This window comes from Dipodomys spectabilis, unplaced genomic scaffold (genome assembly GCF_019054845.1).
Source record: "Dipodomys spectabilis isolate Male_0828 unplaced genomic scaffold, ASM1905484v1 ptg000089l, whole genome shotgun sequence".
In the NCBI taxonomy this organism is placed as follows: Eukaryota; Metazoa; Chordata; class Mammalia; order Rodentia; family Heteromyidae; genus Dipodomys; species Dipodomys spectabilis.
This window is the reverse complement of record NW_024870766.1, coordinates 1,109,349-1,130,054: the sequence shown is the minus strand read 5'-3', so window position 1 is coordinate 1,130,054 and position 20,706 is coordinate 1,109,349. Positions and strand designations below refer to the sequence as shown.

Here is a 20,706-nt window from a genome sequence, read left to right as displayed (position 1 = left end):
GCATCTAGGTTCATTCATTTCTTGTTCTCGGCCAGCCCCATACTACTTTCACCATACCTGGGTACCTGATAATGAAATTCATTTATGACTACTTTCTATTGTAAAACATCACAACAATTAAGTACACCATTTTAACTATTTTAAGTGTATCAGCAGTAGTGCTGGGTATTTAACTATTGTTGTGCAGTAAATATTGAGAGGTTTTCAAAGAATGTTCCTTGTGGACTATCTTGAATAGGGGCTTTCTATATAAAGACAATTCACCTCTCTCTTTTTAAACAGTATTTATGGCCACAAAAAACCTGCCAGGAAGGCAAAAATGGAACCAAGATAAGTATGATATACTTATATAACTAGATCTTATTTTTTAAATTGTTGTACTTCTTGTCAATTGATAAATCTGTAAAGAACGCAGCACCTGTTAAACATCACACTGTTTTCTACATGGTGAGGAGAAAGTAATGATCAAGAGACAGTCTCTGCCTTCCCCTAGCATCCATTCTTACATGTACATGAAGCAATGTATGTTCAAGAAAAATGATGAAAAGCTTATCTATAGAGGGGGCCAAAAGCCTATTAACATCTCAAACTCAGCCTTACAATTTAACAATTAATGGCAAACTTTGGGGCTGGCCAGAAATGTTTGTTTACCTCGATAGGTGTGTGTGTGTGTGTGTGTGTGTGTGTGTGTGTGTGTGTGTGTGTGTGTGTGTTCGTCCTAGGGTTTGAACTTAGGGTCTGGGCGCTGTGGCTGTCCCTGAGCTTTAAAAGAAACATACAAAAAACAAAAAACAAAAACCTCAAGTCTAGTGCTCTATCACTTGAGCCACAACTCCACTTTCGGCTTTTTTTCTTTCTTTCTTTTTTGGATGCTTAATTGGAGGTAAGAGTCTCATGGACTTTCTTGCCCAGGCTGGCTTCCAACTGCCATGCTCAGACCTCAGCCTCTTGAGTAGCTAGGATTACGGGCATGAGCCAGCTGTTCACCAGGCTGTTCACTTAAATATTTAAAAGCTAGGACCTCTAAGAAGCAACGAAAGAGCAAGACACACACAAGCACACACACACACAATCATCAATTAGATTGTGTGTGTGTGTGTCTGTATTCCTTTCTAAGAAAACCAGAAATCAATCAGACCTGCAGATCATTCTGAATAATAGGTGAATCTGATGTTAGTCTGTCCATTTACATAGCTTTAAAGTTTAGCAGTCAGAGTTTAGCAGCAGTTCTTCAATGGTGGCCCATCAGTAGGCGCTCCCAACCCCGGAGCTTTTCCTAGCCACTTAGGTGTGAGCCCCCCCCCCCCCCCGCCCCAGCCCCTCCAGGAGCCCCGGCCCGGCCCGCAGGCTGCCCCTGCCCCCTGCCCCTGTCCCGTCCCCTCGCCCCCCTCGGCCCCCCGCCCGGGGCGCGCAGGCCCTCCCGCGGGAGGCGCTCGGGCGCGGAGGGCGTGGGCCGGGGGCGGGGCGAACCCCGCAGCCCGGGTGCTGCGGGAGCTGTCAGTGTCAGGCTGGCGGAGGGAGGAAGTGATTGCTCCGGGAGGAGCGCGAGCCTAGCGGCGGGCGCAGCGTGAGACAGCACATCCTGCTGGCCGGGCCCGCCGCCCTCGGCTGCTCCGCCACGGTCTCGCCAGAGCCCGGGAGTCGCCGCCTGCCAGACCCCAGAGCCGCCGCTGCCCAGGTAAAAACCCCGCCGCAGGTCGCGTCTCCGCGCCGCCCCCTCCGCGCCCCTCCCCAGCCCCGGGGTCGTGCGCCCTGCGCTGGCAGCCGGGCAGCGGCGTCGGCGACCGCTGCAGCCTCCGCTGCACCCTGCCCTGGCCCCCTCCCCAGGCTCCTACATACTCCGCGGTGCCCTAAGGCGGCCCAGAGCCCCCCCAGCGGCAGCCCCTGTGGCCGCTCCGGGAGAAGCGGAGAGGCCCGTGCCGAGGAGGAAGGGTCACGAGGTCGTCACCTTGGCGCCCACCTTGCTCCCGGGAGGGGCATCCCCGGGGCGCCCCGCCTGGGTCTCCCTCCCTGCCCCCTCCGCTCAGACAGAAGGCGAGCAGCTGTGAAATCTGCACCCCGGAGAGCTTCCAGCTGACGGCCCCCCGGGGCGGGGAGCTGCGGAGGGAGGCGAGGATGCCGTCTGATTGCATGTCGGAGCTGTCTGCCCAGCTCCTGGATGCGGTTGCTACCCGCCAAGTTAGCGGGAGGGGAGGCACTTCTTCTCGCAGGGCTTTAATTAAACATTCAAGCACGCAAGAAAATGCCAGTTTCCTTCTCGATTACAAAAAACGAGTGTGGATGGGGATGCGTTTTGGTAAACACCTTCCTGGCTGCGGGGCTCTCCAGCCCGCTCCCCGCAACCCACTCCCACTGGGAAGCGGAATCGCTCTGTCCTGGTAAATCTGTGCGTCATCACCATAAGGGCAGTGATTCCCCGCAGCCCCGGTGGCAGCGCAGTGTGCGGGGGGCCTCGTGACTGGTACCTTGGCTAATAAGGTTAAAGAGAGACTCAGGGCCAGGGCAGGAAATGACTGAGGAAATCAGACTCCGTGAAAGGCAGAAGATGGAGTAGATGTGTTGTCCTGGCCTCTTACCACACCTAAATAAAGGGTAGGAGCAAGTAGCCAGCCATTTTCTTGCTTGCAATTGCCTTTCAAGAGCCATGGCTGTAGACAGAGTTGTGAAAAATTGCTTCCAAACATTCCAGCCTAGTAGGAAGCTAAGCTCAACAGCCAGGCCACAGGAACTGCAGTAGACATCCTAGGCTCGTAAAACAGATGAGGGGGACTGTGTGTATGTCTGGACTTTCTGTGCAATTGTGGGAACTGTAGAGAAACATAGTAACCACTTTTGCGAATTGGCAATGGGAACACACACTGCAGATTGCCTCCCCAGAGTAGGGACAGTGAGAATGTGAGTGATAGGCCCTCCCCCTTATTTACAATACCAAGTTTGCTTCAAAAAGTTTGCCTTGGGAAAAGGACTTGAAGTCTGCTCTTCCTTGTGTGTACAGTGTGCGTGCACACTGGTGCTGGGGGCTGTGCCTGAGCTTTTTTGCTCAAGGCTAACTCTCTACCACTTTCACCTTGTTGTTGTTGCTAGCTAGTTAATTAATTGGACAGAAGGGTTTCCTGGACATTCCTTCCTGAGCTGGCTTCCAACTGTGATCCTCAGATCTCAGCCTTCTGAGAAACTAGGCTTATCAGCATGCACCACAAACCATCATTCTTAATAAGATAAAGTGGATTACTCTCAAGCAGTAAGGCACTATGTTCTCTGTATTGCAACCAGCCTGGCCAGGACTTCTGAGGATTTGGGGAACCAGGGCTCCAGGTGCTATTCATCTAAAAATCCAGTGTTTTCTCTAGCATGGTTTCTTAATATGGTTGGAGGACTCAGTGCAGACTTATCCTGTTTGTCCATCTCTAGGCCCCATTTTGCATCTAGAACATCTATTGCATCTCTTCTTTGCCTCAAGCCTCAGACACTGCTACACCTGCTTCTAGAATTCTTCTTAAATGTCTGGGCTGCAGCAGCCTCTTTTGTACTGTCCTCTTGAGGAGGAGAAAAGGGATGGCTCAATAAGCCTTGCCCCACTCCTAATTTTATTTTTCAATTTTCCTACTGAAAATACACCTGAAGCTCCTTTTGGTCATCAAAAGTTTACATCATTAGATATAATCATAGTTACAGATACAGGCAGAAGAGAGAAACTCAACCCTCTGGAGGAAGCTAGCAGAGTTAGGCCACTGGTTTGTGGTCCTCAATTTCAGCTCTACTTCTTTCTCCCATAGTGTTTTATATCTAAGAGAGATACTAGGAACTTGCTCCCTAGTACTTTTCCCCAGAATACTTCTTTCTAAGTCAACCTGTGATCAACTAGTCCTTCCCCTGACTGCTCGTTCTGAGTAGTGGAAATCTTGGGAAATTCATATGCTGAGTCCATACACATTAAGCTGTGTAGAGCAGTCCTGTAAAAGGCATGCCAAGCTATTGACCCAAGTCTGCCTTGTGCAGAGACTGTATGTGCAGGTGCCGCTCTGTTGTCCTTCTGGATTGTTCTTTCTCCTCCTTTCTGTTGTTAACTTAGTATCAAATGAAGGGCATCACACACCTGCTGCAAACATGAGTATCTTCCTTGTTTTTCTACACTTTATGTCCACAAATAAGACAGATGTTGACAGTAATAACTAAAATGTATGGAGCACCTCATTTTACAATTTCAGTTCATTTTAAAGTATTCCACATGTGTATCATTTGAATCTCACAAAAATCATATGAGGCCATTATTGTTTGCAATCCTATTTTACAAATTAAGAAATTAGAGGAAAATGATGGGACAAGAAGATAACAAGTAACTTCCCAAGGCTTGCTCAAGCGGTAAAGCCAACTTGAACATAGGAAGCTTGGCACCAGGTCAGGATTCTTACCTAAGGTTCTATCTTATAAGGCAATTCCATTGGTTTATTTTCAGATATTGAATCCTAGGCTTTTGTTTATTTTTGGTCAAGGAAAGATTATTTCTTTTTAATCCTTAGATGAATACCATGAAGTAGAAATCATGCTCCCTATTTTATACAGGTTGAAACTGAATTCAGTTATAAACTCAAGGTCATGGTTAATAATTGGCAGAGGGAGGATTCAAACCAGGTCTACCCGGCAACTCTATATTCAGAACCCATCCATTCTGATTAATACCTGCTATAAAAACAAAGCACAGAAAATTTCTACTTCTATATTGGCTGAAATGTTTCCTCAAACCATTATTTCCTTGAAGCCACAAATGTAGCCATTTTGTTGTTGTTGTCGTTGTTATTTCCACTGCTGCTGCCTGATTGGCACCTAAACTCAAAGTCAACTTTGTCTCCTGAAATAATATATTGTGTTGGTTTTAAACTAGCCAATTATCCATGATGTTTTACAGATATCAAAAGCCCCCTATATGCTTTCTACTTTGACCAGAGATCCCATTTACTAGAAAACTGTGTGACTTCTGCATCTCCCTATACTGTAAAGACACAGGAAAACAACATAAAGAAACTCAATAAAAGCTCAATAGGAGAAGAGAAACAGACTCCTTGTGGAGGAGTATTAGGGAGAAAGAGGTGGGGTAATAAGGGTTAAAGAGGATGGATAATATTGAAATAGATGGTCAGTAAATATGAAAATAGAAAAATGAGACCTCTTGAACTTAGGTTAGGAAAGGAGAAGGGCTAACTAGGTATGGGAGAATGATAAGAGGGATTGAGTAACTATATTTTATACATACATGGAAATGTGTGACATTTCATTGTGATGAAATCATCTTCTGTATAGCTTAATGTAAGCTAATAAATTCAATTCAATTAGAAAAGCATTACACATTTTTTTAAAAAAGGAAATGTGAAAGCTTGTCTACTTTTGGGAATTTAGCTGGGACAAATGAATATCTAGTTGACTTAAAAAAACAGGTTAGGGGCTGGGAAGGTGGCTCAGTGGTAGAGCGCTTGCCTTGCATGCATGAGGCCCTGGGTTCGATTCCCCAGCACCACATAAGCAAAAAGAAAAAAGCCTGAAGTGGCGCTGTGGATCAACTGGTAGAGTGCTAGCCTTGAGCTGAAGAGCTGAGGGACAGTGCCCAGGCCCAGAGTTCAGGCCCCACGACCGGACCCCCCCCCCAAAAAAAAAAAAACAAAACAGGTTAATTCAAAGAAAAACTCTCTCTTTTTTTTTTTTTTTTTTTGGTAAAGTATAAACCCAGCTCATATGAAAACTGTTCCTCTTGACTGGAGATATTTCATATATGCCCTGGAATCATTTCCTTTGCTTCTTCTATGCAGGAAGCCAGTCACCAGAATGTCAGAGTGAAGCTTGCCTTGGGATGCAGACGCAACTTCCCAGGTGTTAATCTCTAAGAGCTCACAAGTTAATAGCACCTTGTGTGCTGTTTTTGTGTGTGTGTGTGTGTGTGTAGGGGAAGCTTCTTAAAATCAGCAGACACCATGAGCAGGCCTATGAGCAGTTTTCAGATAGTCACTAATCCCAGTAAGATGGTGCATTTATGCACAAATGTAGGTTTTTCTTTTGGTGGGGGAATAAAGTATGATTAAAAATATATTAAGAACTACTATGTGTATGTGCATTCACACTAGTACTGGGGCTTGAACTTAGAGCCCACGTGTTGTCCCTTCTTTCAAGACTGTTGAACCACAGCTCTACTTCTGGCTTTTTGTTGATTCATTAGAGATAAGCTTATGAAGGACTTTCTTGCTTGGGCTGTCTACGAGCTGGCTGAAATCCTCAGATCTAAGTCTCCTGAGTGGATTACAGGCATGGTGACTGGTGCCCGGCTATTATATTTATATTCAATGTTTAGCAAAGGGGAGAGGCACAAGGCTACCCTCATCAAATGTATTATAGGCAAAGCAAAACTACTTGCCAGAACCAGACAATAAGAAAAATCTCTTCTTGATTATCATATCAAGACCCCAGAAGTCTGGGTGTCAAGAACACTATTCAACAACCCAGGCTGCCACTAAGTTAGGTCTCTTGGTGTGTTAGGCAGCCTGAGTTCTGTTTTACTCATTGGTCACTTACGCTATGCATAAATAGAGCTTTGTTACTGCTGTGTCCATTCATCGAATCGTCCTGACATCCTTGTAAGGTAGACATTTTTATCTACTTACACAAACAAAGAAATGCATGGAAGATTCAGTCACTCTACCGAGGCCACCTGAGGCCAGCTATTGGAAGTGTTGCATTGCAAATGCAGATCATCCTGATTCTAAAGTCTGTTTATTCTCTTCCCTCAGCTTCTCATTGTTTCTCTATCTATGTGGGTTGTGGCAGCACTGAGTGTTCCTCAAGAACACGCTCACACACTGATAGGAAAGGCCTAAACTGTTATCAAAGGCAACAAGGAAATAATACATCTTTCAGTGTGGTAGGGGATACACCAGCCCTAGTTTCTTTCAAGATGAAACTCCACTCATGTGACTGTCACATATGGCTAGGCATCTTTGTTGAATGGCAAGTGTATAGCAGCCCTTACCTACTTCGGCCCAAAGACTATTTTACTTGCTTTTGGACAATTGCAAATCAAAGCTTTCTTTGATTTGCACTAGATACAATGGCTGGGTCATGATCCATAATGGAGGCTTAGTACTAAATCCTGGAAGGTCCTCTGCTTACTCCTAATCTCTGTGTGCTGTGTTCAGGTCATAGCAAATCTGAAACCCTCTCAAGCAGTTGCTCTTGCTTCCAAAATATCCCTTATGTTTTTAACATTTTTGTCTTTCCTTGTGGTCTGGTGGTAATGTAACAGCTCATTATTTATCGTGGAGGGCAGAAGGGCTCATGCCATCTGGATGACAAGAACAGATAACAACATTTTCTGTTAAAGGCACTCTCTGTAATACAAGTAAATGTACTCAGGCTCCATAGAGCCTGATTATACTTGATTGACAGATCTGCCTAGCAACAGGTACCAAAATATTTCATTATGCTTCAACTCCATGGCTTTCAACACCTTTTTTTCTCCCCTATGATCCTGAGTTGTTTTTTTTTTCAATTCTGCCACTCTGTTGCCATCACACATTTTAGGGATCATTTTTTATCACAAATTTAAATTGCAATCAATATGATTTTGAGAATATTGTTAATTAAATATTGTGAAATGTGAATTAAAAATAAAATTTTTATGGAGTCCAATTAAATCTAAATACTGTACTAACTTCAGTATAAAAAGTGGATGAAGAAGTTCTTTAACACAAGGATATTATCAATCTTATGGTAAGGCATCACTAAGATTTGGGTATGGAGGTTGTTTGCTTTAAATAAAAGTGTGGAAGAAGGGCCTTTATGATAAGGGAGGTAGGAAAGGGGCCCCCAGATGTTTCTACAGTGGATAAGACAGATCCTAGAGCAAACAATTATCTGGTCTAAAATGTTAATGATGCCAGGATAGAGAAACTTTCCTTTAGATATTCTGGTTTTCCCACTGGTGAGATTTTCCATGGGTAATTTAAACCATTTCTCTGTCCTTCTTTGTAAGATAATAAGAGAATGAGATCTACAGGCAGCCATAAAGTATTGGAAGTAGAGATGAGATGTCCTACTTACTGCCTTGTAAGCCTCAGTTTATTCATCTGTTAAAAGGGAATAATGATGCCTGGCTCATGAAATTGTGATGATCCAAGACAAAGAGTGCACAAGGTCTGATACACGGTGTATATTCATGCATGGGGGATACTTTTCATTATCCTACTGTAATTACCACTCTCTCACTGATATTCTACCAAGAATGATCTTCTCTGGGATGTATAGAATCTTACCTTCTTTTTGAACCAAAAGTAAACTATTCAGTTTATTCTTATTTATGGGCATACTTTTTTCCCTTCTAGACTCTAGGTTCCTTGACCCTGCCTTTCATCTTCTAATAGAAGGTCTCACAGGACAATAAACTCAACAAGCTTTAATTGACTTGAAATTTTAGCCAGAATAAATCCCACTTAACTTTCTTTTTCTTATAAGATGGAGTTCTTTCCCCTTGGACCATTTAAATCTGTTTAGTAAAAAACATTTAACTTCCTGAAACATAGTATCCATTGTGCATCTTTTCCCAGTATGACTGCACCCACAATTCTGGAAGCCTTGCCTTCCTGAATCACCATTGTGTGGAGCATTTCTGCATGCCCAAGAGGAATCTTGGACACTTTCCCTTCTGGAAATGAGGGCTGGGATGTGTTTTCTTCTAGGATTCCCTTAGGCTAGTTATGATGTGGCTTTGATCTGACACCCCCCCCTTTCCTTAGTTCCTTTTTGCCGAAAGAGGAGGGAAATCTTGATTTGTTAACAAATGTCTGTTTTATTCTAATGCCATGAGAACAATGAGTATATTAGAAATAGCTCTAATGAATAAATGATGGCACAACATTATAAAAACCCTTCATCTACAGCTTTCATTAGACTGTCTACTTAATCCTGAAATAGTGCCTATTGCTTTGTTGGACAAGATGAAGATTTTCCTTGTGGGAATGGAATGCAGTCCTCTCCTATAGAATGTACTTTTAGATCTTATAGCGCACCATATGGAAATGTTTAAATGTTTATCAAGTTGTTGAATGTTGAAAATAATGTGAGTTCAGATGACCTGAGATTCTGTCTCACAATCCAGTTGTGGAATGTCAATAGTTGGTGGGTTTGGCAGGCGGAAAGAGCAGCAGGCCCAGTGAGGTGAGTTTTGACACCAAGTCCTCTTTGAAAATGACTAGCCTCTCCTGTTTCACCATTCAATCCATCAGTATCAAAATAGCAAGGGGTTGTGGGAACTGGTGTGTATTTTGTGGAAGAAGAATAACAAAATACTTCTCTGCCTGCTTCCTTTAAAAGTGTGACTTCATTCACTTTCAGAAGGTATAGGTTACCCTGATTTGGAAAAAGGATCCTCCTGTTTGAATGCCTCTGGGCTCAGAGGAAAGGGAGACTCTATTTACATAAGTGAAAATGCCAAACTAAATCTCCCAATGCAAACTTGGACCACACAAGGACAACGTTTGGGGTTTTGAGTACTTACAGATTTTCTCCTCTTTTAAGCTTCTCAATATTTTCCCAAATACTGCTGAAAAGTAACTGACATATCATATAAGGGTAAAAATATTATATCTTATGCCATCAAGTTCAGAAGGTGGAGAGAAACTGCTCATTTCCTTTAAGGGCCTCTTACATTTTAAAATAAAAATATGAATACTTACAATTTGAGCGCCAAACAATTACAGCTTTTTAGTTTAAAGAAGGTAGGAAAGACTGATTATAAATGTAGCAGTCTGTGGGAAGGAAGGTACTCTTCCAATTTCCTTTTTCACTGGCATACTCTACCCATACTGAACCAAGTACCTCTGTAACTTGGGAGAAAAACTTGACTTTGGGAGATCCTTCAGGATATTAGAAAGAGGACACCAGGTCCATGATCACCTCCTGAATGCTGGCCAGATAGATATGAGAAGGACATGGAGAATATGTATTTTCCTCTCTAAGGGAAAATACAGAATGAATGTTGCTTTAGCCAGAGCACATTTTCTGGTGACTTTGGTTAGTGAGAACATTGTCTTATTATCATCCTCACAGGACATTCCACAGTTGTATTTGACTGAGATCCGTGAAGGAAAGGTTCTTGACACTTCCCAACCCTAATTCAAGAAAGGTGAAAGTACCAGAAACCTGACTCACAGGGATGGAGTTGGGTACAAGGGCAGACTGTTCAGGTTAGGCTGAATCCTGATGTTTCAGTAAACAACTCTCAAACCTCAGCAGAACAATACAAGGAAAGATTTTCCTGCTCATTATTCATGTCCATTGTGGATAAACAAAGCATTTCATATCCATTCTGAGACCTGTGACAAGAGATGCTTCATTTTGAGATATTCTTTCTCTGATCCCTGTGGTAAATTGCATTCTGGGTATTAGGCCTCCTCCCAGAAGTGACACACTGCAAACTCTAATTACACCTCATTGGTCAAAACCAGTAACATGATCTTGCTTGACTTCAAAGGAGGCCTTAAGTGTAGATCTAAGGGACAGAAAAGGGAAGTGTTTTTTTGTCGGTAGTGGGGCCTGAACTCAGAGCCTGGGACTGTCCCTGAGCTCTTCAGCACAAGGCTAGCGTTCTACCACTTGAGTCATAGCACCACTTCTGGCTTTTTCTGCTTGTGGGGTGCTGAGGAATTGAACCCAGGGACTCATGCATACAAGGCAAGCACTCTACCACTGAGCCACCTTCCCAGCCTCAGAAAGGGAAGTTTTGTAATGAACAAGTGACTATGAAAGAGAGGAAAGTACATGAGACCTACCTGTTTCGAAGGTAACCACAGACTCAAGGGAGCATCCCTAATGGATATATAGCCACATATCTCATCTAACTCTGGTATATCTGAGAGAATACCTGTTTAGAATATGAAATGAATTTGAGTGATCTTAGCATCGCCAGAAATAATAGATTCCTGGAAAATTGAGCTCACAAATCTAGATCTTTTATCGATGATAACTAGCAAAAAGCATTGGTTTTTCCAAGAGATTAATAAAAAATTCCAGTGAAGCACATTTATCTCGTACTTATAGAATGCCAGTTATGAGCAAGAATGAGCACCTGGCCCATACTTGAAAATGAATAAGGTTCACTTACTAATTGGAGGTTGTTTCTTTGAGGACTTGTTGTTGGAGATTTAATTTTTTGAGTTCTAAGTATATTTTAGATATGAGACCCTTGGCTATTGTGTGGCTAGTGAAGATCTTCTCCCAATCTGTGGGCTTTCTATTAATCTTGTTTATTATGTCCTTTGCCATGCAGAAGCTCTGCAGTTTCATGCAATCCCATTTGTCCAAACTTTCTTTGATTTGTTGTGTTTCTGGGTATTTATTAAGAAAATTTTGGCCTGTGCCAAGGAACCCTAGAGTTTCTCCTATTCCTTCCTGCAATGTTTTCAGCGTCTGCTTTGACTCCGAGGTCTTTGATCCATTTGGCGTTGATTCTGGTGCAGGGTGACATATAAGGATCTAGCTTTAGTTTTCTACAGGTGTTAAATGAATTTTGCCAGCACCATTTACTGAAGAGGCTGTCTTTCTTCCATTCTATTTTTTAGCTCCCTTATCAAATAGTAGGTGGCTATAGGTTTGTGGGTTCATTTCTGGGTCTTCAGTTCTTTTCCAATGGTCCTCAGGTATGTTCTTGTGCTGGTACCAAGCTGCTTTGATTTCTATGGCTTTGGAATAGAGTTTGAAGTTTGGTATTGATAGTCCTCTAGTACTGTTATTTCTTCTAAGGATTGTTTTTGCTATTTGGGGTCTTTTATTGTTCCATATGAATTTTTGGGTTGCTTCTTCTATTTCCTTGAAGAATGAGGTTGAGATATTGATAGGTATCGCAGTGGGCTAAAGACTTAAAGAGACTTCTCTCTCTGAAGAGGAAATAAGAATAGACAATAGTTGAGCATTTCTTCATAGAAATGCTCAACTGCTCCAGCCATAAAAGAAATGCAAATTAAAACAACATTGAGATTCCACCTCACCCCAGTTAGAATGGCTATAATCAAGAACTCTAATAACAACAGATGCTGGAGGGGATGTGGCCAAAAGGGAACCCTACTGCATTGTTGGTGGGAGCATAAACTAGTTCAACCACTTTGGAAAGCAGTATGGAGGTTCCTCAAAAGTCTCCACATAGAGGGGCTGGGAAGGTGGCTCAGTGGTAGAGCGCTTGCCTTGCATGCATGAGGCCCTGGGTTCGATTCCTCAGCACCACATAAGCAAAATGAAAAAAGCCGGAAGTGGTGCTGTAGCTCAAGTGGTAGAGTGTTAGCCTTGAGCTGAAGAGCTGAGGGACAGCGCACAGGCCCAGAGTTCAGGCCCCACAACCGGACCCCCAAAAAAAAAAAAAAAAAGTCTCACTTTGGAAGTGGTGCTGTAGCTCAAGTGGTAGAGTGTTAGCCTTGAGCTGAAGAGCTGAGAGACAGCGCCCAGGCCCAGAGTTCAAGCCCCACGACCGACAAAAAAAAAAAAAAAAAAAGAAAGAAAAAGTCTCCACATAGAGCTCCCCTATGACGTAGGAATCCCAGTTTTGGGCATTTACCCAAGTAATCTCCAACATAGCCATACTAAAGCTACAGTATCTTTACAATAAAAATATACATATATATGAAAATGAATAAGGTCTAGGTCTAGGTACTGATGTCTAGTTAGAAAACTGGAAGAGTTTAATATCTGTGACATGATTGTATATTGTCATGTATTTCGCTTATTAAATGGTGACCACATACAGCTAAAGGTGCTAAATTCCTGACAGGTTTGGCAAAGTACAATGGGGATTCAAAGAAAGGAAGGAATCAATAATTAAGAGAATAATGACTTCTTTGAATTTGTAGGCTAACCAGACATTTGCCTTTTTTTTCAAAAACAAATAGCATTTATTAGTTTAAGGAATGTATAAATGACATGGATACAGATCTCAGAAACTTTATGCAGATTAACATGTTAGTAATATTGGTCAAAGTTACTTCTTTAGAAATCTACTGCATTTATTCACTAGCAAATATACTATTTGTGTGTGTGTGTGTGTGTGTGTGAGAGAGAGAGAGAGAGAGAGAGAGAGAGAAAGACAGAGAGAGTACTGGGGCTTTTTTTTTTTTTTTTACAAATATTTCCATGGTTGTCTTAGTCTGCATCCTCCTCTTCTGTTCTTATACTTACTGCTTTGATTGCAAAACACTGCAAAGTGATTCTGATAAAGTAATAAGTGAACGTAATTTCTGGGACTGCGGTTCAAGTCTCAGTTCCACCACTTACTACACAGTGACATCTGACGAGTCACTCTGCCTCCCTTCACCTCATCTTCTTCACCTGTAAAACGGGACGTGAAAAAACGTACTGCTTCCTTTTGTTACGACAAGATTTGAAAACATAAATATCAATTAATTCTCCATTTCTTGTAGGATTGAGTTTTTCTCTGTTGGATTGCTTTCTTATGTTTAATATAAACATTGATTTCCTAAGATAAAGGAAATGACCTTTTGGATGTCTGGGCCCAAGTGGGCTTGCTAATTCCTGGCATTCTGGAAGCCGGGTTTTCCTGAGTCTGGATCAGTCAGCATATTTCTGTCTGTGCCTGATGGTAATGACTGACTAGGGCGACGTCATTATGAAGGAGAGAATATTTTTTCTGTCATTTCTTTTTTTCTAGGTTGTGGTGCAATCTTAGGCTAAAGATCTCTTTCAGTATAAAACTGATTTCTATCCTCATCTTCAATTTGGGTCTGTGGAGGGTATGTTTCCTAACCTCCCTGTTGTTCCATGCATTAAATTAAGCTCTAAAGCGGTAGAAATTCATTGTGATTGAATCATGGGGACATTCTGCTTGTTGGATTCCAGCAAGTTAGAAGATCCTTGTGCTTGGAGTCAGTAACACAGGTGAAAGTTTGACAAGCCAGAGTCTGACTGTGATGGAGGTAGATGCTGTCATCTGGTAGATACTGTCATTCTGTGACCTCCTTTTCTTCCTGGCTTTTGCCCCTCCCCTAACACTGCTTGCACACAAAGTGGGCAACATTGAAGAAACAAAGCGTTAGACTGTAGTTACATGCAGGAGAAGGGCTGGGTACAAGGATTCTACTATTAGCAAATAGATATGGAAAGATATCAATTGTAACCCAACTTCTAGTGAGAAGTAGAATTCTTATTAACTCAAGCTGTTCAAAAAGTAGACTGGGTTAACTGTGTGTAGTGAGTTCTTAGTGCCTAGAGAATTTCAAATGTGTTACCTTCAGAGAGGGCTGTCTACAAAGACCATTGATAACAAGTCACAGCATTGTTTGGCAATTTCTACATTGCATCTCCCAAAATTTAGGAATATATGAGTCATTAGAAGAGCCTTGCATCTTTTCTTCTGGTAAGTTTCGGCCATTTACTTGCTGCTGGTATAAATGAACAATTGTGAAATTGGAAATTAAATGTAATAATCTGTGTCTACTTCCTTTTCCTAGTGACTGTTCAAGTTGTAACATGTGTTCATTCACTTGTTCAGTTAACGAACACTGCAATATAAATTCCTGTCAGACTGAGAATAGTATAGAAGTGTCAGATGGGGTTGAAGAATTTGTCATAACCATTAAAAGCAAAGAAACTGGAGCTAACATTATACTTAACTTATTCTCTCACTGATTTATGTTTTTGTTTTTGTTTTTCCATTCAGTAATGATTTAGTACACCTGGTGATTTAGAGTCTTTTAAGCCTTCCCCCGAACTGAGGCTAGACAAATAGGTAATATTAAAGGCCATATGTCAGGAAACCTCAAACATATTCTTTGACTATAAAAAGAGAAAATTAGAGATAACATAGCTAATAGAGTTTCCACCCTATGTGCTTTTTATTATGCAAAGAATGTATCACACATGCTAATATATCTATTTGGAAGCTTAATTTCTCACTTTTTCATCCTATAGAGCAAAGGTGTGATATGTGAGGGAAGTGTTAATATTAGTGTTGGCATTAACACAACTGAGTAGACTATATTGACATAACAAGGAAATGCTTGCTTTCCCTCCTAAATTCCTACTTTTTCTTTATTTCCTTTTCTATTCCTTTTTCCTTTTCTTTTCCCTTTCCTTCCTTCCTTCTTTCCTTCCTTTTTTCTCTTTTCTCCTTCCTTTCTTCCTCTTTCTTTTTCTTTGTTTACCCCCCTCCCTCCCTCTCTCCTTCCTTCCTTCCTTCCTTTCTTTCTTTCTTTCTCTCTCTTTCTGTCTTTCTGTCTGTCTTTTTTTTCAGTGTCAGTACTAGTGTACTGTCTGTGCCTTAGGTTTTTGGCTCAAAGCTGGCACTCTAGTACTTGAGCCACACTCCACTTTCTGCTTTTTGGTGGTTAATTGGAGATAAGAATCTCTCACAGACTTTGCTGCCTGGGCTGACTATGAACTGGGATCCTCAGATCTCAGCCTCCTGAGAAGCTAAGACATGAGCCCCTGGTACCCAATACGATTCTAACCTGTATGAGGAATAATAATTTTCTTTGGCAATGAGGTAGGTTGGAAGAAAAGAACCAATGTTCCTGGATCACCTATTGCATGTCCCACATTGTCCCACATTCTGCCATCCTAACTCCATCCATCCATATCCTCTAGTCCCATTGAATTATGTGTTTTCCATACACAGGCTGGGGACCCCTTCCTTGGTCATTTAACCACAATGCTCTCCTTCCACAGGAAGTGCTCCCTAGTTCACATCCTGCTCACTCATCAAGGTCTGGCTCCTGCAGCTCCTCCTTCATGAAGCATACTTCACAATCCAAAGACTGCATGCTACGGTAGTGCATTCTACCTTGTCATGTGTTTTTGCCAGTCTCCATGGCAACTGCTTCCAGACCATGTTAAGAGCTTGTGAGACAGACTCTTTCTTGACCATTTGTGTAACTCCCATGGGTTTTATAACTGCACTTTGGACTTTGTAGAGGCTTAGTACTAGTTTAAATGAAATAAATTAATAAAAAGATAAATTTAGCATCATGTAACCAAATTACTTGAACTTCCTGAATCTTAGCAATTTCAACATTCTTGATGGTTTTTTAGGGGGTAAACATTTCTCGAGGGCAAACATTTTAATTTACAACTGCTTTGCAAAGCAGCGTGACTCTGCCTGCTTTACAGAAGCATAAGTGACTTTGGTCAGATCCTCCCAGGCAAGATGTTCTTCTGTCTCTTTCACAGGAGCAAATCTTCCTAACCTCCTTCTTGTTGCCCCCACGTTCTCCTTGAAAAGTCAGAGCACAGCAGGGACTGAAGCTGTGGGGAGAAGTGTGCTGTGATCTTCCAGAAGAACCTGGGGTCGGGTGACGGTGTGCTCATGAGTGTGGGTGCATGCTCGTGCACTGAGGGCCTGACGAGGTGATGCTGGTTACCTAATCACATCCTAACTTTTGGTGGCTCTGGGGTTTAAACTCAGGGATTCATGATTATTAGGCACTTTACTTCTTGAGCCACACCTCCAGCCATTTTTGCTCTGGTTATTTTTTGAGAAAGGGTCTCACTTTTTCCTCTAGTGACAGCCTAGACTTTATACTTCCTGCTGTAACTAGGTAACAGATGTATAGAACCATGTTTTTTTTTTTCTGCTGAGATAGGGTCTTGTGGATATTTGTTGTTTCCCCTTCAGAATGGCTTTGAACTACGATCCTTCAGATCTCAGTCTTCCTAGTAGCTAGGATTACAGGCTGAGCCTTTGCACCTGGGTTAACATTCTTGACTGGATGACGATCAGTCACGTTGCCCTTTTCCCATCAATACACTGGAGGAAAAAACCCTCAAATATTCATGACCCTTCTGTCATCGAGGATTCTTTTATCCTTTAATTGTATAGATTTTACTAATTATGTGGTGGCTTTCCATTATATTTGGTTAACCTAGCTTTATTTGGTTTCCCCTGAAAGCTGATACTCTCCTTTGTGGTTGTGACTTGGGAGATGTCCTACCTTTTCAGAAAAGTTTAAATCTCAGAAAGTGGTTCTGCGTATTTCCGTTATTTCCAAATTCTTCACAGGTACTATCTATCACTGTCCCTCACTGCCTCTGCTGTGGTCACTAAAATAGGAGGACTTACTTTATTGCCTCCGTTCTGCTGCTTTGAAAGTCTGTGATTGAGTAGAAATGGTCCATTTTGAAGTGATGCTCAGTCCAGGAATGATCTGGGATAGGAGCAGACCTCAGAGGAAGTAGGAGCATTCATGTCAACTGCTGCTTATTTTAGATACTTTGTCGCTGCGTAAAATCATCTAGAAAATTGTGATATAATTCGTCTTTCATTTTAAAATTCTATCTACCAACATGGGTTTTCTTTAAAAGCTATTATATACAGGCCTATATCCTATTTTCACCAAGAGAGACAGATGGTTGAAACTGTAGCTAAATTCAAAACTTTTTGAATTAAAGAATACTTGTAGTATCAGACACGTTTAAGCCTTTTAGAGCCAGTTGAGAAATCTGTTGTGAATGCTGTCTCATACCATGGAGTTATCCATTCATGTACAGAATGCTATTTGCCAGGCCAGTCCATTTGTAGCCAACGATTTCAGATGGCTGTTTTTCTAAAAGAGATATAAAGGTTGTGCCAATGAGGCAAATACCCATTTTCCAAATCCTGTCCTGGCATTCACCATTTCTGCTGGCAGGCTCTGCAGGAAGCATGCTATGTCTTTGCATTTCTGGCAGTGTTGATTTCCTACACTCCCATGAGCCTGTTAGGGTAGCTAAAAATGTAGGTTAATCTGGGTAAGGATACCTGCCCTGGTATATTTATGGCTTGAAGTATTTAGGGACAGTTCATTTTGTGTTCCTCTACTTTTACTCACTGGTGGATTTAAACATGTAGCACTATAAGCTTTGGTCATTCTGTGGTAGAAGTTGCAAATGGATTACACATTCATGAGCATCCAGATACTGATCTCATGGTCCTGAGGATTGTTAAAGCTTGATTAGTCTCCCTTGGTAGCAAACAACCTTTTCTGTCCTCGCTGACATCCTGTGAAAATACCATCATGACTCTATGGGGATCATGATATGAAAAGTGTTGAGTGACAAGGTACAAAGATAGGAATCAACATTTGAATTTAAAATTTATCTGTTTTAGAATTAATGAGGTCCAACAGATTTTAAACATTTAACCTTTACGAATAGTAATAAAGAATAAAACCTGGCTTGGTAGCTCATACCTATAACTAGCTACTTGGGAGGCAGAGATTGAGAGGATTGCAGTTTGAGGTTAGCCTAGGGAAAAATATCTTGGGTGTGGCAGTATGTACATGTCATTTCATCTAAAGCATAAATAAGAGGACTGCTATCCAGACTACCCCAACATAAATGTGAGACTATGTTTGAAAAAGAATGAAAGCTAAAAGGCTTGAGATTGTGGCTCAAGTAGTAGGGAAGAAAAGAGTGCATATAAAAATGAATATGTATGTGTGCGTGTTTAAAGTAAGTTCTATGAAATGATAGGTGTTCTGAGCAGTACTGTCAGTGCTTTCTAATAGTTCTAAATCTCTTCATAAGGAAATTCCTGCCTGTGACCACTCAGTTGTTGTACACTCACCAGTGAGTTGTAGCCTCTCCTTTGAAAAGCGAATACAGTATGAATTATATAATTGTAATAAATGATAGGGTCTTTTCTTTGTTCAAATGTTTCCAAATTTCCTCTGCCTACTGAGAAATTCAGATTCCTTTGATGCATGGCCCAGCAGGCCTTTGACGATAGGGTGAGCAATACATCCATGTTCTCCTGGAGCTTTCCTGGCTTGAGCACTGAAAGACCCTCATTATGCTTTCCCTTCATTTCTATGCAAACTGCAGCACTGGTCATTTAACCTTAGGAATCTGGTTGTTAGTTGTATTTCCAAACTCATCTCACTCCACCTTCCTTTATACTCAGTGTTCAATCCCACAGATTGGTCATTCTCTTCCTTTCCTTTCCACCTTTGTTCATGCTTCCTTCTTTGTCTATGATGTACCATTTACCCATGCCAATCTGTCTCTCTGATGCTTTAATTCACCTACTTTCTGAAGCTTTGGCTACTCCTTCTGTGAACACAGTGGTAACCATTGACCACTTTGAGTTACGGGCTCTTTAGTTCCTCTGTGTTATTCTCAGCTGTCTTATTTTTTTTACTGCTTGTGGAACAACATTGGGATGAAAATTGCTGACAGATGCGAATGACACAGCAAAGAACCAATCTAAGAGAAGCAGAATACACCAATAAGATTCTAAGACCAAGAGAGTAGGTCAAGGGATATGGGAGGAATATAACTAAAGACACAGGCAATGATTAACTATCTTAAGAGACTTGAGTTTGAATAATAACTCTTCAATTGGGAAGGTGTTTACTTTATCTTTTCTATACATCTATTTTCTATTTGTACTTCTCCCTCCATGACCATTTCAATTGTGGTCCATAAAATTCAGTAGAATGCATACAAATTTGTGTGTGTGTATGTGCGCATGCGCGCACATACATGAGCATTCATACTGGGGTTTGGAACTCAGGGTCTGCTTGTGTTTTAGCTTTGTAGATTAAGGCTGGCACTCTACCACGTGATCCATAGCTCCATTTTCTACTTTTTGGTGGTTAATTGTAGATAAGAGCTTCTGAACTTCCCTGCCTTTGCTTCCAACCTCAATCCTTAGATCTCAGCTTCCTGAGTTACTAGAATTATAGGTACAAGACACTGGTGCTGACATGTGAGGTTTTTTGTTGTTGTTGTTGTTTTGGTAATGGTCCTGGTGCTTGAACTCAGAGCCTGGATGCTGTCCCTGAACATTTTTACTTAAGGCTAGCATTCTACTACTTGAGCTACAGTATACAGTGCCACTTTTGGTTTTTATGGTAGTTAATTGAAAATAAGAGTTACATGCACTTTCCTGCACAGGCTGGCTTTAAACCATGAACTTTAGATCTTAACATCCTGAGTAGCTGACACCTGACGGTAAAATCTATTTTTAAAAGATTGAAGTAAGTTGACTTCTTGTGAGCATGATTGTTGCTGACTTACATTAGGAAAATTTATTTTTGCTTTTTAAATATTAAAATTTGTCCTTCCCTAATTTTATCAGTGAATGCTGAATTTTCCTTTTCTTTTTTTTTTTCTGTCCTGGTCCTAGCACTTGAACACAGGGTTTGGGCCCTGACCCTGAGTTATTTTACTCAAGGCTATTGCTCTACCACTTGAGCCACAGCTTTACTTCTAGCTGCTGTTGCTGTTGCTGCCGCCTCCTCCTCCCCCTCCCCCTCTCCCCTCCCTCTCCTCCCCCTCCTCCTCTTCCTCCTTCTTCTTTGTATGTGTGAATAATTAGAGATAAGTGTCCCACAGATTTTCCTGCTTGGATTTTCCAATCCAGGCTGGCTTTGAACTGAGGTTCTTAGATCTTAGTCTCCTGAGTAGCTGGGATCACAAGTGTGAGCCACAGATGCCTGGATTTAATTTCCTTTTATGATGAGAGTTTAAATTTATTTTCTCTTATGATGGGTAAGGAGTTCCTGGTATCACACATTAGCTCACAGCCTCTATAGGTCAGGAAAGAGTCCACAGTAAGTAGGCCTACTGGCCAGTGTTGTTTTCAATTAACTTGATTGCGCAGACAATATGGTCCCAAGAACAGCAGGCTCAGGACTCCAAGTCTCAGCTGAAGGTAGTCATGTCTAAAGATTGTCTTGTTATCAGTTG

General features: G+C 41.7%; 1 protein-coding gene across 1 annotated transcript in view; it reads left to right on the top strand.

Moving 5' to 3' along the window:
* The first annotated feature begins 1,604 nt into the window (after positions 1 to 1,604).
* Positions 1,605 to 20,706, top strand: part of Dync1i1 (dynein cytoplasmic 1 intermediate chain 1) — a 278,997-nt gene continuing 259,895 nt past the window's right edge. The window contains exon 1 of the mRNA XM_042684669.1: positions 1,605 to 1,678. The gene's annotated coding sequence lies outside the window, so the exon portion shown is untranslated. The remainder of the gene's footprint in view (positions 1,679 to 20,706) is intronic.